Here is an 18,022-nt window from a genome sequence, read left to right on the forward strand (position 1 = left end):
ACGTGTGTTCTAATGATTTTATATGAGCTAAGGTGTTTTTATATTTAATGTGTAGCAACTTCTTCTTCTTGGAGGAATAGGCAATGGTGAAGGCTCTAAAAGATGCTTTAAAAGCATCCCAGTTGTTGTGTAAGGAGGTATCTGAAGCAGCATTGAAAGAAAAAAATTCCTTAATAAAGGAGGTCGCTTCTGAAATAAAGGTAGGATCTGATAAAAGGAAATTATTGAACCGCCAAAGGCCCTGTTTGCAGGTAGTGATGGATAAGTCAATGTGGGTAGAGACAGGGGCATGATCAGAAATAAAAATGGACCCAATGTCAGAGGATTGTAGACATGGTAACAATGGTTTGGATACAAGAATATAATCAATACGGGACCTAGTATGATGTACTGGTGAGAAAAAAGTAAATTCGGAGGAATCAGGGTTACATGTTTTCCAGGAATCAAAAAGTGGGCGAGAAGAAATGGCTGTTTGGAATGATTTGTGGGTTTTGTCAGGTTTGAATTTGCACTTGGACTGCCTGTCAGAGAACGGGTCTAACCAATTATTAAAATCACCCCCAACCACAATATCAGAAGTGGAAATTGACAATAGTTTCAATTTTATAGAATGCCAAAATTCAGTGTCTGGCTTAACAGGCCCATAAATATTGAAGAAAGTCACTTGTCGTTTATTTATGAGAGCCTCAACCAATACCCAACGACCATTTGGGTCACATTCAGAGGATATAATTTGTGCATTAATAGACCTGTGGAATAAAATAGCGACACCACCATGACGGTCGATAGCAGGAGAAAAGACAATCTGATTCACCCACTGTCGTTTAAGCTTAAGTGATTCTTTGTCATTGCAGTGGGTTTCCTGTAAAAAAGCAACCTGAGTATTAAGTTTAGCAAGGTGAGACAGTACCTTCTGACGCTTGACGGGGTGACCCAGACCACGGACATTCCACGAGACGACATTAACCATACTCCTGGACGCAGGGGGACATACAGGAATAGGGCCACAAAACTGCAGGATGGATAAAGTAAGAATAGGAGGGACATATTACATTGGGTAAGAGAAATGACCAAATCTTAAGAAACAAATCTGTACAAGAAAATAAGGGTGAAACTGAGATGGAGTGAGGAGAAGGAAAAGAAAAGAGAGGAAGAGAGAAAGAAGTAGGAAAGAAAAGAAAAAGGAAGAGATAGAGAGAAGTAAACAGATCAAGGGAAAACATCCAGATCTGTAAAGAGAAGGAAAAACTGAGGGCAGAGGACGTAACGACAACGAAGGACGCGGAAACACAGAGAACAAATGCAGAAAAATAATAAAAAGGCTATGAGCCCAATAAGAATATAGAAGGACAGAAATTCAATAGGCTGAAACAGGTGAATCAACCAGAATAATTAAAGAAGAAACAACCTCAACATTATGACAAAAATTAAGAACCAGTATCCATGCCATGTGAGGAGAAATTATGAAGAAAGAGTTTGAGCTTATCCGGATCCTCAAAGGAACGTGTGCGTCCCTCATGAGTGATCTTGCAAAGGCAGGGATGAAGAATACCATACTGAATGTTAAGCTGACGCAACTGAGGTCGAAGAGCTAGGAATTCCTTGCGTCTGGCGTTTGTAGCAGTAGAAACATCTTGGGAGATAAAAATGTTATGGCCAGACCAGAGAAGACGACGCTTGATTCTCACAGCCTTCAAAACCTGCATAAGCTCAGTGAATTCCAGGAACAGCATTATAATACCACGAGGCTTGTTAGACGATGACTGAAGCCGACCCAACCGGTGCGCTCTTTGAATGTTGAGGGGAGTAGAAGTAGACTGAAGGTCAAGAAGCTCAGGCAGGAATTTTTGTAGGAATGAGACGAGGTCAGCCCCTTCAACATTTTCCGGCAGGTCAAAAAGGCGTAGGTTATTGCGACTATTTCGATTTTCAAGATCCTCTGTATGGAGTGTTAGTTTAAGAATTTCTTGCTCAAGGATAGGAATCTTAACAGAAACATCTTGAATATCACTAACCCGTTGCTCAAGGTCTAATACCTTACTTTCCATGACCATCCATCGTTCCTCAATTTGTTTGAGCTTGTCGTTGGTAGCAGACATAAAAGGCTGGAGGCCACGAACCTCATCCAGAATGGAGTCCAGAACAGGATTCTGTGAGGAGAGGATTGGTGACGGTGGATCATTTTTGTGCCTTTTCTGTTTTGTACCAGAAACTGATGGCCTGGACGCATGGGGATCACTGGCCATTTTTTAGAAACAGACAGGCAGACACCAAACACTCGCCAAGGATATAGAAAATCGCCAAAGGAATGAAAACTTGACGACACAGTACTGTAGCAAAGGATCCGTATCAGACCAACAAGGGTATTGCATCAAAACAATAGAAGGCAGTTAAGTAAAAATGTAATCCAAAATTTCTGTAAGGTAAAAAAGCTATCCCAGGATGAACATAGGCATAATAATCAATAGTACCCCATCGTAGCAGGAAGTGGCTCAGGAGCGGTATGCAGAAATCACCTCACAGAAGTAGAAGAAATCAGAGGTGAAAGAGGCAGGTCAAGCCATACAGTGCAGGAGATGATGAACCGCACCAGATGCCATGATAAAGTATTGCTGTACCAGGAAACGTAGACATTTTGTTATAAATGTTCCTCATTTGGAGGTCAAGTAATGTAGACAGTCATATTAGAGGCAAGGAAGCAAAAAGCCAGTCCTAGGTGACAGAAATGTGAGAGTGAGCTGCGAGCGCCGTAAGGAAACTCATCAAAATGGCGGCCGCTCGTAGCCCTGAGGTGAGGAGGACGCCGTTACAGTGAAAAACCGTTGAAAGAAACGGACTTCGGCTGGCAAAAGCGGCAAGCGGACTCACCGCAACATCGCACACAAGAACAGCCCCCTCTGGTAGATGAACTGCAGAAATGAAGCAGGATTGATGGCTCCGAGTCCCGCGACGAAGCGGAGCTCAAACGGGATCCGCCATTTCGCTTCGGCGTTCAAGCCACGCCCCCCCGTGGCAAATTATTTTTAATTCACACTTAAAAAGGCAGCATCTGTTGTTTTTGTGGGATAAGGTACAACCATGAAATACATGTTCCTTTCCCACTGTTGCACTGGGACGTCCGGAAACAGCTGCACTAGGAGTATTGTGCATGCATTGCTGTGTACTGAAGGAAATGTTCGAGCAACCTGGTGTGCCATGAATTTACAAACTTGAGGTACAAGAGTAAGAGAGGGTGCCAGACACATCTGCTAAGATACCTCAGGTCCAAGTAAGATGCCCCAAGTCCAATTAGAAATCTATGTGGTTTATCTCACAAGCTCTCACTTTACTTCATTAAAATGTACTTTTACTGAAGTAAGTAATGGCAAAGGGCGGCACAAGTGGTTGAAGTGGGCTTCCTCGGTAAACCACTTTATGATTCCAATGAGAGGCCCCACGGAGTGTAAGGCAGAAGCCTTGAATGCAACGGTGAGATAACTCAATACATACATGGATGGAGCACTACCTGATCTGATTTTGTGTAGGTAGTCCCTGCACAGGATGGGTACTGCAATAAATGCATGGGTGACGGCCAAACTGAGGGCCATATTTATGACATGGTTTCGGTCGCTCTTGCACCATGCAATGTGGTGCAAGAGCAACACAAACATTAAGTCAAATTTTTGAAGCCACGCAAAGCCACTTTGTGTGGCTTTGTGTGGTTTCAAAAATATGGAGTAACACAACGGTGCACAAATTGCTGCGTTGCATTACTCTGTCCTGGGTAGGCATTCCATGGCCATTGCATGGGTGTTACCACACAGATCCCATGGTTTTTGATGCATTCCCAGATTTTCGAGATCTTGTAAACCTGGGAATGTGCCAAAAAGATATGCCTTCCTAGGGGCGGCGTAACAAGGAGAAATATGTTTATTTCTCCTCATTTTTTCCTTTTTCGACGTGTGCTGCATTCTGCAGCACACTTAACAGAGGAAAACGCATTTCAGGATTGTTTTTGCACAAGAAGGTGCCCGTTCCTGCACAAAAGCAATCCTGCCTACAACACAGGCACTATTGCACCATAATGCAAGGGAACCTGCGTTGACGCTAGAGGCCAAAACTGCGACAATGGAAGGGAAAAGGATAAGAATGCACGGTATTGGATAAATATGGCGCATACCTGCCCTTTCTAGTGATGCAGGGCAGCACAGCAAGGTGACTAGCTGCACTGCCCTGCACCACAAAGGTCATAAATATCGTCCTGAGTGTATAGTTGTTTGACCAATGTCTTCTTTGATGCTACTTCCTCTGATTACTGCTTTGCTCTTGGTGTGGAAGACCATCAAGAGTGACTCAGATGGGAGTGATGGAGCTCATTATCCTGGGAAGTGCAATCGACTTGGCGGCACCTGTTGATTGATCACATGGAGTGCATACGTGAGTGATCACTGACTTCTTTGATGGTACTACCTCTTCTCGTAGTCTTGCTCCTAGTGTGGCAGGTAAGTCAGAGTATCTCAGACTGGTATGAGCGTGCACATAAGAGTGTCCTAGATAAGAGTGAGCATTCCTTTACCTTGCAACAATGTGACCGACAAGTGAAATTCCTTATATGTAGTTAAGCCTCCGTCATTCCTATCGACCTGCCTATTCACTTCCCTCCTCGACCTGTGCTCGATTTCGTTTTGCGCACTGCCACTCCTGTTTGTCTTACTTTTATTTTCTGCATGAACTCATAGGGGAATGCTTTGCTTCAGCTTCTTTGCATTCTTTTGATGGCAAACATTCTGGAAATGTTTCCTGAATGGCAAAGCCAGACTATGCTTGACACCACGGTTCCTAATCTGGGTAATATGCCCCACTGGTCTGGTAGATTTTACTCTGTACCCTCATGTGCCTCCCTAAATCTCCTTCATTATGTATGTGCATTTCCTCATCTGGAAGGCCCACTAATTCATATTGCATGTCTCCTCACCCCAGCATTTTGCTGCCTTATTCTTGTTGCCTCTGCTCATTCCCATTGCATGCCAGAATTTAGCCTGGGTAAGAACATTCATATAACAAGAAAACTGGGAAACTAAGGGCCAGATTTATTACACTTTCATGCAACGCAACGCAGCAAGACACCCTTCTGCGCCACACTGCTTAAAAGGGAGAGGGCAGGAGTGCACTACATTTAACAATATATGGCGCATTCCAGTCTTCTTCTTGTGCTGGACCACAAGTTGATGCCTTGCACAGTGCTCAATGTGTCAAAGTGCAGGTGCCCAACTTTGTGGGGGAGGCCACACCCACTTCCCTGGCCCCACCCACTTCCTCTACTGGCCCCACCCACTTCCTCTATTGGCCCCACCCACATCCAGAACTAGCATTACTGAAAGCCAGATGTAATACCCGATCTGAATTTCAGTGTGCAACTCTCTACAAGAAGAAAGATCTTTCTTTCCAACTGTGACTCACATTTCCTGATGGAGCTATTGGGGAAAGCTGGGCAGTGATCTGTGTGATGCAGAATTTGCACGATGGGGCCCTGATATCAGACAAAGGCGCTCTTCCACCTCTACGCTTCCCAATGTTTAATACCCAACCAACTTTGGCAGCTCTCTACTGAACCAGAAGTCCTTCCTTCTCAATAAGAGTAGAAAAGAGATTTGAGGGGCCCACCGATCCTGAAATGTATTTTCAGAAGCAATAGCTATACAAATCTATTCAAAGACCTCAGAGAACACATGCCACGCATCAGAGATGGAACAAAATTGTTGATACCCACTAGATGGAGTCAGAGCCCTCAGTACAACATTGAAACAGTAGAAATCACCTGTAACAACCACCAGGCCATTATGGAGTATAATTAATTACTGCCAAGTGGCCTACATCATGTTTGAGCCTCAAACATTTCAGTTTTTTAGCTAACTGCTTTTTTATTTTTTGTGCCAGTTACAAACACCTGAAATGGAAATTATCATTTGATGCTTCAGAGACCCAGACCACATTCTGTCTATAAATCCACAACATCTACACTGTGCACAAACACCACCCGCATTTCCTTACACATACCTTATGCATTCATCTTCTAAAGTATGTGTGAGTGACGAGAAACAACAGTTACAGGTTGGACAGCTTTTTGTGGTTCACCCTAACAAAGATTGTGGCTGTTTCTAGAGTAGGGTTTCACATCTCTCAAACAGCAACCCAATTTCTCACATATGCTATGCTGTAGCCGAGGGACCCATCTCTGTGATTAAGTTGCAAAAGAACCAAACTAGCATTTCTGCTGCATTTTATTAAAATTGACCCACTGCCCTGCCATGGTTTAAAGATTGAGAGCGCCAAACCAGATGAAATCTTAATCATGAGTAGTATCCCTGCTTGCATAATACTGCAATGAAAAATAAAAGCAATGGGGCTTATTCACAGGCCCCTTGCACCACCCTTACGTCACTTTTCCCATGTTAAAAATGACGAAAAAGTGGCACTAGGGGCTTGTAATTCTGCCCCAATATGTGTTGACATTTGCTCCAAATAGGGTTTTTGTTAAATTTCTCTTTATTCCAGGATCTGATAGCTATTACAATATGAGAAGAGTATCAAACTACCATGATTTTCAAAATGCTTTTAATTTTGCTCTTCTACATTCCTTCCAACTTAATGTCTGTGGACACAACAAACGTATTACAAATAAAAACGCACACAACCAGTAGATTAAAGGGTGTCACTCTGTAGGGCCAACATTCATACTGACATTATGCAGTATGTGGGTAGTACACGAGAATTGCCACCTCCTTTAAAAAAAGAATATGAAGAAACTGAAAAAATATAAATTTTGGCTGACACTTTTGAACAGCCGATCAGGAGCACAAGAACTACCACTTATAAAGAGAAAATTGATGTAATCCCATACTCAAGATCTTCACCTTATTTCCTGGTGGCAATGGATTCCTGGAAAGGGACAGAATGTATACAAAGGAAAAAAATACAAACCTTAGATGCAAAATAGCTGAGTACTGTGGAAATACTCATAAAGCATGAACAAGCAACTTATATATGGTCATTGTAGTTATTGGTTTGCTAACAAATGAATAAGCGTTTGGCTGCAGCACACCCACGGTGTGCATTTTGGACAAACATTATGGATTCATCTATTAGCTGGTGGGATTTAGGGATGTGTAAAGATTTTTTTAGTTTTAACAAATCTCTAAATGACAGATCAGAGAACCTAACCAAAGGGAAGGGCTTCCGCTAAATGTGCGAAACATCGCCCCAAATGTAAGAAGAGAAAATTCTCTTCTTGAGTCTCCTCACTCACCAAGGGTTGCCCCTAGGTGACATGCTTCATCATTGGGGCCATCCCAGACAGCTACTGTCTGGGACGTTCTGCAACTTGCGGAACTACGTAGGAGCACTTTTTGTGAAAAAATGTGTAGTGCAGTGTATTGGGGAGTGGTGATGGTGATGCTAAAAATACCTAGCTAGTGAGCGATTAATTTATTCCTGCTCCTAGTTGGTATGGATAAAAAAGGGGGTTAATAGTAGGGAGGAAGTGTAACTATTATGTGTATACTGTCCCTAGTATTTGGTCGACGTTTTTCGACGTGTCTCCTAAACCTCTTCTTCAGGATCACATGGGGACCAGCCCCATGCGTACCACTCTGTGAGAAAAACAATCCTATACTAAAGAAATAATATAATAAAGAACAGATGCACACCTAATGTGTGAGCACCAAAATTAATTACATACGGTTGAAATCAGACTCGTAGTATCTGTTCAAGGAGATAAAATGACAAAGAGATTAGTACATATTGCCTGCCCACCTTTCACGTAGGCAGGTCCAAACCGCGTGCAGTGGTTAAATCAATGCGTTCCTCTATAGTTTTTGTCGGTGCCCTTAGTAGTAAAATTCATAATTAGTGCTTGTATCCAATGTGACACCTTGGAACACATCGGACTACTCTATTGTGAGAAAGCATGGTTAATCGTTAAAAACATTGGTAAAAAGAAAGATATACTTGTGAGAAAACATTACAAAACAAACATATAAACATACTGTTCACAATTTGTAAGAACATACTTCTGTTTTGGCAATGCTGTGCCTCATAGACTGCCAGGGTGGAGGGGCTTGTAATAACCCTAAAAGAATGTATATAAATCATTTAAGTCAAGGGAAGGGCCATGGGTAAAAATGAAATACTGGTTAGTCATTCCCCAAAGTGTGGCCTGGAGGAAAAACCGAGCATTTATCAGGGGTCCTGGGTTCCTGTTAGGGAAAAAAAAGATCTTACTTGGCTCAGCACTCCTCCATCAATGGAACCTATTTGTTCCCGGGCGGACCGCATATTAGCGTGTCTTCAGCCTGATGTTGTTTAAATACTGGCAGAAAAAGCCCAGTCATGCTCACATGTGAGTGAAGACCGCGGTTGTAACAAAATGGCCGCCTACTTTTGGAACTTTTCCTGCACCATTTTGGAACGATCATTTTCAGAGTTGGAAAAACATTTTCATTAAATTAGTGGCATTGTAAAACTGGGGGATGAGTAAATTATATTTTTTTGTCAGCATTTATTGAGGTGATTACTGCAACTGAAAAAAGACTATGACAAAAAAAGACTAGGACAAAAAAAGGAGAGACATGAAAGAAAGACTATAAACCAAGGATAATGGCCATTTAATTACTGGCAAGGTTGGAGCGCCATATTGGAAGTAGAGACCAGAAATGATCCACCTGTAATATTTAGTTATAAGATTATCAATTGAGGTGTAGTTAGTGTGGTGTCAACTTGAGCGGGGAAAACTACTCTAAAGGCTATGTTTAGTAGCGAGGCATTAGGATTTAGACTGTTGCTTTTGTGTGGTTGTGGATGCGGTCGTTCAGTAATTGCAAGTTCCTTGCATCATGCCAGTGGAGTTACAAAAACAATTAACAATCTGGGGTCTCACATGGGAGTTTGTTCGTGGGACCGCTTTCTTGGAGGTGATTTTAGTTCCGTCCGGTCCTCTCATCTGTGATGTATATAAAACAGTCCCAGCGTGGTATTGGGATTATGATCTCTGTATCTCCAAAGTACTCAGGGTGTAATTCATCTTGTGAACTGTGACCATGGGATATTATCATTCAGACCTGACGTATCTGTGCGCAATTTGAACACCCATCTTTGTTCTTTTTACAGCAGCATCTGTTCTAAATTGTCACAGTGTGTCATATGTTCTAACACTACCCATCGCATGTCATTTGGGGTGTGTTTCTTTTCATTAAAGTGCGCCGACATCCTTGTGCTTGCCCTGTGGCACCTGCTGTTGCTACGGTGCTCACATATTCTCATGCTGACCTTTCTAGTAGTCATGTCTACATAGTGTAGGTTACAGCTACATGTGATCATGTATATCACCCCTGAGCTGTTATATGTGGTGAACTTTCTTAGTTCCCAAGTTGTTCCTGTGTTGAAAGTCACATTTTTCGTGGTAGCAGTTAGGTGGCACACACTGCAGTTGCCACATGGGTGATGGCCTGTGGGTAAAGTACTGATTACCTGTTGGTTGTTCTTGAATTGGGATTTTGGGCGAGTGTGTACTAGGATGTCCCCGAGGTTCTTGTCTCTTCTATGTGAGAACATGGGTAGTGGGATATTTAGTTTCCCACTGTTGAGGATGTTCCAGTGCTTCCTTACTATCTTTGAGACTTTGTCCGATGCTATGTTAAATGTTGTTATACAAATGGGTCTTTTTTCTTTTTCTCTGTCCTCTTTTTCATATGTTTCCAGAAGAGCGTCCCTGTGATTATTGGCTGCTCTTTTCTTTGCTTTATTGATGGTCTTAGCAGGGTATTTTCTCTTCCGGAGATTTTCGGATAGGTCTTTTGCCTGTATTTCATAATCCCTTATTTCTGAGTAATTCCTCCTGAGCCGGAGAAATTGGCCAAAAGGGAGGTTTTCTTTCAGGTGGCGAGGGTGAAAACTGTCATAGAGTAGTAGGTAGTTCTTGGCAGTGGGTTTAAAGTGAGTGGTAGTCTTAAGAGTAGGGGTGGGCGGAATTTGCGAAATTAACTTTTGCAAATTATCGCGAAAATGTTTAAAATTATCGCAAACAAGCGGAAATATCGCGAAGATGCGGAAGTTTTTTTCCGGCATGTTCGCGAGATTTTCTGCATGGTTGCGGGTCGCCAACTTACCCATGTGGTTGCTTGCGGGCGCGACCATCTTGTTTTGAGGTGTCTCGCGGTGCATGATCGCGAGAAGAAAGACGTGATCGCGCGACGCATGACGTCACTGCGGGCGCGAACTGTCGCGAGATAGCGCAAATGGCTAAAAACAATACAACATCTCATGGAGAACGCGACCGGATCAAGAAAACTTGTCGGCGAACACAGGGATTCAGGTAAGGCGATCGCGCGCGCGCGAGAATGTATTATTTTACAGCGCTAGCAAGCAACAAATTATCGCCAAGCTGCGGAAACCGGGATTTTTGACATTTTCGCGCTCTCCGCGGAACGCGAAAATGTCAAATTATCGCAATTTCCGCGAACGGAACGAAATTTTCGCCCAGGCCTACTTAAGAGTCCTTCTGATGCATAGATGTTAAGATATAGGAATACCAAATCCTGTAGATTGAGCCGTTGGAGGAACTCGTTTGCTTCAGATTCATCACCTTTCCATACCATGAGGACATCCTCAATGTACCTCTTCCATTCCAGTATTTTTTCTCAGTGTGGGTTGTTGTCTGACAAAATCTTGTGTTCTTCTAAGTGGTAAACGTACAATCCTACCACACTTGGAGCAAAGGTACTCCCCATGCTGGTCCCATGTCGTTGTCGGAACAGGATGTCTTCAAAATGGTAAAAATTCTCAGTCAAAGCACATTTGCAGCAATCAAGGACTATATGTTGTGGTGTGTGGAAGGGCCAATCTGCTCCATATAGGGTTTCCTTTAGGATATCTAATGTTTCTTTGTGTGGTAAGCTCGTGTATAGGCTCTCTACATCTAAGCCAATGAGGACGTTGTGTTCAGGGTCAAAGGTAAGATCCTTGATTAGGCAAAGCACTGCTTTCGTATCCTTTATATATGTATTGGTTTTTTGTATCAGGGGGCGTAGAAAGTCATCTGCAAATTTTGAAAATGGTTCTAGGATGGATCCGATACAAGAGACAATGGGACGTCCTGGAGGGTTTTCCAGTGACTTATGAATTTTTGGGATAGTGTAGAAATAGGGCACGATTGTTTGGGTATTGGTCATGAATTCTTCTTCTTTCTTAGTAACCCAATCATGTGTTAATGCTTCTTCAATCATGCTGGTAATCCCAATTCGTAATCGTTCTGTGGGGTCTTTCTTGATGCGTTCATAATTTCTTTCGTCTGATAGGAGCCTCAGGCATTCACTCCGGTATGCCTCTGTGCTTTGTAGGACAATGCCACCACCTTTATCAGCAGGTTTTATTGTGATGTCCCTGTTGCTGGCCAATTCCTTGATGGCTTATTGTTCCTTCTTGGTGGTATTATGAAATGTTTTTATGGTTCTAGGATCCATCTCTCCTACTTCTTTTAGAACCATCTTTTCAAAGGCTAATAGTTCTACCGGTAGTGTGACTGATTGCGGTGTAAATGTAGATTTTGGATATAAGCCAGTGTCACCTCTTTGAATTTCCATAGTTGGTTTGTTTTAAAAAAACACCTGTAGCTTGATTTTCCTTATGAATTTATTTAGCTCACAGCTGAGCAAGAACTTGTCTAAAGTTAGTGTAAGTACAAAACCGAGTCATTTTTCTAGGACCATCAGTTGTGTTGTTGACAGGGTACTTCCCAATAGATTTACTACTAGATTGGGTTGTTGCTGGTTGTCGGATATTTCGGTGGGCCCATACTCCTCCTGTTCATCCTCATTTGTTCGAGGGGTTGTGCCCATTGCACCTGTTGTCGTCTCTTGGTTTTTCCTCTTTGTATGTCTTTGCCTCCTCTTAATAAAGGAACCGATGATCCCACGTGATCTTGCTGTGGGCCTGTTTCCCAATAAGGGTATGGTTGTGGTTGCTATTGTGGGGGGCCGTAGTAGAATGGTGGCGCAAGGAATGGTGGTGGTTGGTAAGGTGGCCATCCAAAGCCATTCTTCCACTGTGATTACTGCGACCTCGTGTGTTATTCCTGCGGCCAAAGCTATTGTCTGAACTTTTGGAACCTGTGTCAGATCTATCGGTATCTGTGCTATACCCTGGATTTTTGCCGATCAGGTGATAGTCTTCCCTGATATAAGGGTATACCTTGTCATGGCTAAAATTCTTAGCATCTTTTTTAAATTTCTGATATTTAGTGTCTTTTAGTGTTATTTTGAAATCTGTCATTGTTTTGTTCACTTCCTCCAATCTTTTTTTCGGCTCTGTTGTTGTTTGAAAAGTTTTTAGTTTGACCTCCAAAGTGTGTATTTCCTCTTTCATCTCTTGTGACAGGTGTACTTCTGTTTTTATTATGAGCACTAACCAATCACTTGTACAATGCCAAGAGATTAGCGACCAATATTTTTTGAAGGTCTTATCTTGTTGGAAGATGAAAGGTTTGTTGCGTACTATTAGTCCTCTTGGCGCTGCATTGACCCTTAAATATTCAGTCATCATGACTCCATGGATCATTGTTTTTATCTGATTTCTTTTTAACTCACTTAGTTCGTCCCAGCATTGAGCTGCCTTATTACTGTCCCTATTGGGTGTTTCTCCAAGAGGGATCATGGAGGAAAGGATTCTCTCCACTTCTTCCTAAGTAATATGTACTAATCTTTTTGTCACTTTATCTCCTTGAACAGATACTACGAATCTGTTTTTAACTGTATGTATTTCATTTTGCTGCTCACACATTAGGGGTGCATCTGTTCTTTATTATATTATTTCTTTAGTATATAATTGTTTTTCTCACGAAGTGGTATGCATGGGACTGTCCCTATGTGGTCCTGAAGAAGAGGTTTAGGGGATAGCTCGAAACATGTCGACCAAATACTAGGGACAGTATACATATAGCAGTTACACTTCCTCCCTACTATTAATCCCCTTTTTTATCCATACCAACTAGAGGCAAGAATAAATTAATCACTCACTAGCTAGGTATTTTAGCATCACCATCACCACTCCCCCATACACTGCACTACACATTTTTTCACAAAAGGTACTACTAAGTAGTTCCGCAAGTTGCAGCACGCCCCAGACAGTAGCTGTCTGGGATGGCCCCAATGATGAAGAATGTCACCTAGGGGCAACCCTTGGTGAGTGAGGGGACTCAACAAGAGAATTTTTTCTTCTTAGATTCGGGGCGATGTGTCACACAATTAGTGGAAGCCCTTCCCTTTGGTAAGTCTACCTCCATCTTCCCCCCTTTTTTGTTTATAAAGATTTTTTTTAAGCATTGCTCTGGACTTTATTCCTTAGTGAAGTTTCCAAATATTCACGGTTTAACTATGCCTTCGCAGATGAGCAGATTTTTTTGTGCACTGCAAGCTAATTTTCACTATACTGAGATATAACTGCCACACTAATCAAACTAATCCAAGATTCAAAATATATGCAGACTTTATCTCTGAAGGTTTAACTTTTTCCAAGATTTTTTATGCACAGTGGCAAATGTATGCATGATTTCTAGGCAAATGTAGAAAAAGGTAAAACGTTGCATCAATTGGAAAGTTGCTAAATCTTCCCTAGAACCTTGTGTAGATTTCAAATAAATAAATAAAAACGTTCACTCCTCTGGTCTCACTCCACTGAGTAGAGGTTTCCTGCAGAGTAGGCGTTAGAAGACTGTGACTACAATGATTCTAATGCTTTGGGATTAGAATTTGGGTTATCATGTCTTGGACTCAAACCGCTTGAGATATAGCAGATGACATGCAGAATGTGAATTCACGGCCCACATTGCAACTGTAGAGCAGAAATGGTCATGCGGCCATACTAGCCCAGAAACACACCTGACAGTCATGAAGGCTATTTTTTTGGGGGGGAGGATTAATGCATTACCAAGGTAGGCTATGGGCTGTTTTCAAAATTGATTCTCGTTTCCCCATGCATTACTTCCTTGAAACATATAAAAGGTCTCCTTTATTTGTGACTATGTTTAGTGATTGGATTTCAATAGCACCAATAGATTCGAATTCATTTGGAAATCGAAGGGTGGCTTTTCTGCACTCCCGCTGCCCTCCACACAGCAGGAGGCGGGTATTGTTAGCTCTTGGAAAAAGCCGCGCTAGGTTATTATTTTGATAGCTTTACTGGGAGGACATGATGGTCTAAAAACAACTAACAGCTGATTTTACAAGTAAGGCAGTGGGCAAAGTTCCAGTATTCACATGTTTTCTGGGGAAGTCAACGAGGCAAGGTTTGCGTATTCAAGCGAAGTGTATAAGGGTATAGAAATTTGCTTTGGCGCACTCATATTTAGAAATACTCATGCTTGCGGCGCATCAGTTCTTAACTGTTCAGACTTCCATAATCAATGGAATTAAAACTTCTTGGGACTTGCAGTGGCAGACACTAGTACTCTTCAATAACTGCTCTGTAGTACACCATGAAAAAAAGGCAGGCGCAGGAAAGGGGGGAGACTCACCTTTTGTGCCTGGAGCTGCTCAAATTCAAATCCTGGATAAGGAATTAATAATCTGTACAGATTCGGGGATTTGCTGCTTTCATTCTTAAAATGTTCTAACTGCAGCATTTAAATTCCTCCTCAGTGCAGGCCTCTGGACAGCTGCCCAAAAGGCATAGTACCACGTCTAACAGGCCTCACCAGCATGTCTTGAACTTTCCCAGCCTGCCTTGCCCCCCACCTCACCCACGAGCCCGTATTCTATGGCAGGACCCGAGGCTCAGATTATGCTTCTCTATTTCTTTACTACTCCAAACAGCAGCCAATGAAAACACAGTAAAAGAGAGAAAATATGTAAGAACACTACATAACCCATGAGGCTTTGAACCACGCCTCCAATAACAACCAATGAACGGCGTCCACAGTATACAAGTTAACAAGGCACCAACTTGACTGCCTCTTTCTTTGCTGCTGCGCTGTCAAGATAAGTGCCTTGTAAATTTATGCATTTTTATTAACTCTGCATGGTGCTCTTACGCTTTATTCATTATTTTTCTGAGGTTTATGGACATTGTGCCTTGATGTAATTCTTGTATAATGATCGCGCTGCACTGTTACTCGCGCGTCTCCCTGGTGTAAATGTGTTGCGCTGTCCCCCCTTAGGTTTGTTCTGTGCTAATTTTAAGTTTATTGCAGTTGGTTTTCTTGCTTTTTTAAGCACTTCTTGAGACCGCGCTCGCACCGAGCATGGGTCCGTGTTGCTCGCGCTAGACGTGCTGATTGGGAACTGGTCCTTCCCCTAACAGGGAGCGAGGCATACGTTGCTAGCCCACCCTGGCTGGCGCGTATGTCTCAGGAGCCTGCAAGCGATCTCCTTTGCGTTCATAGGCATCCCATTGAGTACGCTGGGTGAAGCCTTGCCCCGGGCTGAAGAATAGAGGGTGTGGCAGCATGCAGGAGATCGCCGGTACCGGGCCTCTATTTGAACAGCTGGTTTGCTTTTATCTACTGCTCATTTGGGACAATATTGAGGCTTTTTAGCCTGGTGAGCCTTTCAATAATTTTTGGGAACCCTGCACCTTCTAGGCATGCAGGATTTTGACCCTCCATTAGTCCTAAGGGCAGGAACTTTGGTACCTTGAGGCCCTCTCTACGCCAGCACTTGCTCCCGACCGACACCCTTTCTCATTGAGAGTTCGGGTTGGATAATAAGTGAGCTCTTGCTGGAGATTTTTTGACTGGAATACTTACTATATATTCTTTGCATGACATCGGACTCTGAAGTCCTCGAGTAGGAATTGGCTGCCTATGGTCCGGATGAGGACGAAGATTATTATTATGATGATTCTTTAGAGACCTTAATTGATATATCTCTAGATAAGAAGTTGGATAAGGTTCTCTCCTCAGCCTTATTACCTATCTCTCAACGCCTTGATAGATTAATGAGTCCTCCCTCCATGTCACCTCAGGGAATCCAACCTCGTCTCCCCTCACCCCTACCGAGTCGCCTAGTCTTCCTTGGTCCCATGTCCAGATTTATTCTAAACCCAAGAAAGCTCGAGATATCCCTGTGGAGACTGACCCAGGCCTTCCTGCCCCCGCCCCTTCCCCCCTCTGTGCCCATTTCGCTTACAGACACAGACACTGATACAGAAACTTCCCAGGAGTCACGCCCACGCAAACGCGCCAAGAAGCGCAAGCATTCTCAGTCCCCCGTTCAGCCTTCCCCCTGCACTTTCGATCCCTCTGCCATCATTCATCCCCACTCCTCTGATTGGACTCCTGCCCCAACTGTGGCGGATTATATGCAGAATAATCTGAATAAGAGTTTTGACAAGAAGGAGGTTCGAGCCTGCCTCCTTTCAGAGTGCCCTCGCCCCGACCTCGCCAATAAGACGGCTCTTACTCCCGAAATAGACTCTTCAATGCAAACTTTCCTCAAAAAATACAAAAAAGATCCTAAGAAAGGCATTGATTGGGCCCTTAAAGAATGCCAGGATAAAATCCTAGATATGTCCGGCCCTTTGGCAAAGATTTTAGAATTAGCGCTGGATGCGCAAGAGACCGGAGCTGCGATACACCCGAGGTCCTGGCAGGGTGGACGCAGCGTGCTATCTGTCTTTTAGGATATGCTAAATGCGCTTTGTCAGAAATCAGTCCTCCTTCAAATCCACCCACAGTTGGTAGAGCTGACCTCAGCGGAACCGGGCCCTTTGGCTGAAGGGCAATTATTTGGTGACCGATTTATAAAGGACATTGCCAAGTTTGTGATGACCTTCACTCCATTAGAGATATCACAATCGTCCCTTAAAAGGGTGCTACATCCCCTCTCTGGCAGGGCCGGTCATGGCAGAGGCCGCTTCACCCCACAAGGTTCTCGACTTGGCTACGCCACCAGGCATGGAGGTTACATACAGGAGCTGGATCAAGCCGGGTTTTACCCCTCCAGATCCCGTGGTTTCAGAGGCAGATATAATCGTGGAATCAACAGGGGCTTCAGAAATAACAATGCCCAAGCCTCATGTAATTTTACCATGAAAAGGAGTAAGTTGAACACTCATGCATTACACTTAAAAAAAATGCATGCAATAGTAATGCAAAAATACACGAGGCTAAGGCCAATGTGACCATAACATTCATAGTGATACAAGGGACACAGAAGCCTACCTTAGATTCTGGCGACAAGGGGATAGCTTAGTGTCTTAGCGAAGTAGTAGCAGCACAGGAAGGAACTGGCCGGCGGGGTTCAAGATGTAAAAGGAAGTAGGAACAAGAAAAAAGGTACATTTTCACCTCTTTTTCTCCATTACTGCCAACTTGTAGTAAGAGGTTTCTCACCAGATTTTCCCCGACGAAAAGGCACATTGTGATTCGGTCGGTGGGAATCCTGGCTGGACTCCCTCCAACAGCCTGTTCGGCCTCTGACAACGTCAAGGTGGGAGGGATATACTGACTGAGTGGGTGGGACTCGGTCAGCCTTTCGTTCATGAACCTGCCAACATCTACATCGAGTGGGTGGACCGCCAAGTAAGAAGACGGTGAAACCGTTGAAAAAGCGACAGCAGGACCAGGTTCACCAACATCTAAATCAGGCCCTAAGTCCAAAGGTAAACTTTTGACTGCGACCTAGCCCTCAGCCTATCTGACCCGTGCTCTATCGCGGTCTACCTAAAACATTGACTGTTCCCAATCCAGCACCACCAGATAGCTGCGAGTGGCGCTTTAAGCTTTTTGGCACTAGAATGAAAAATGTTCATTTAATCTTTAAAAATGCATGCCTCTGGTTCTCTACATTGGATCTATATCATTTTTGTGTTGTTTTAAAGATAGAAAAAAATGCTCAATTTATATAAATTGATGTTGGATTTTTATTGTTTTGTGTCTTTTACTGATTTACAGTATTAATGGTATTAAATGCTTTCCACATGCAAGTCTTCTTGGTTAAGCCTTACTGCTCATTTGCCAAGCTACCAAGGGTTGATTTACTGAGACTTGACTGAA

This window comes from Triturus cristatus, chromosome 7, assembly GCF_964204655.1.
Source record: "Triturus cristatus chromosome 7, aTriCri1.1, whole genome shotgun sequence".
NCBI lineage: Eukaryota > Metazoa > Chordata > Amphibia > Caudata > Salamandridae > Triturus > Triturus cristatus.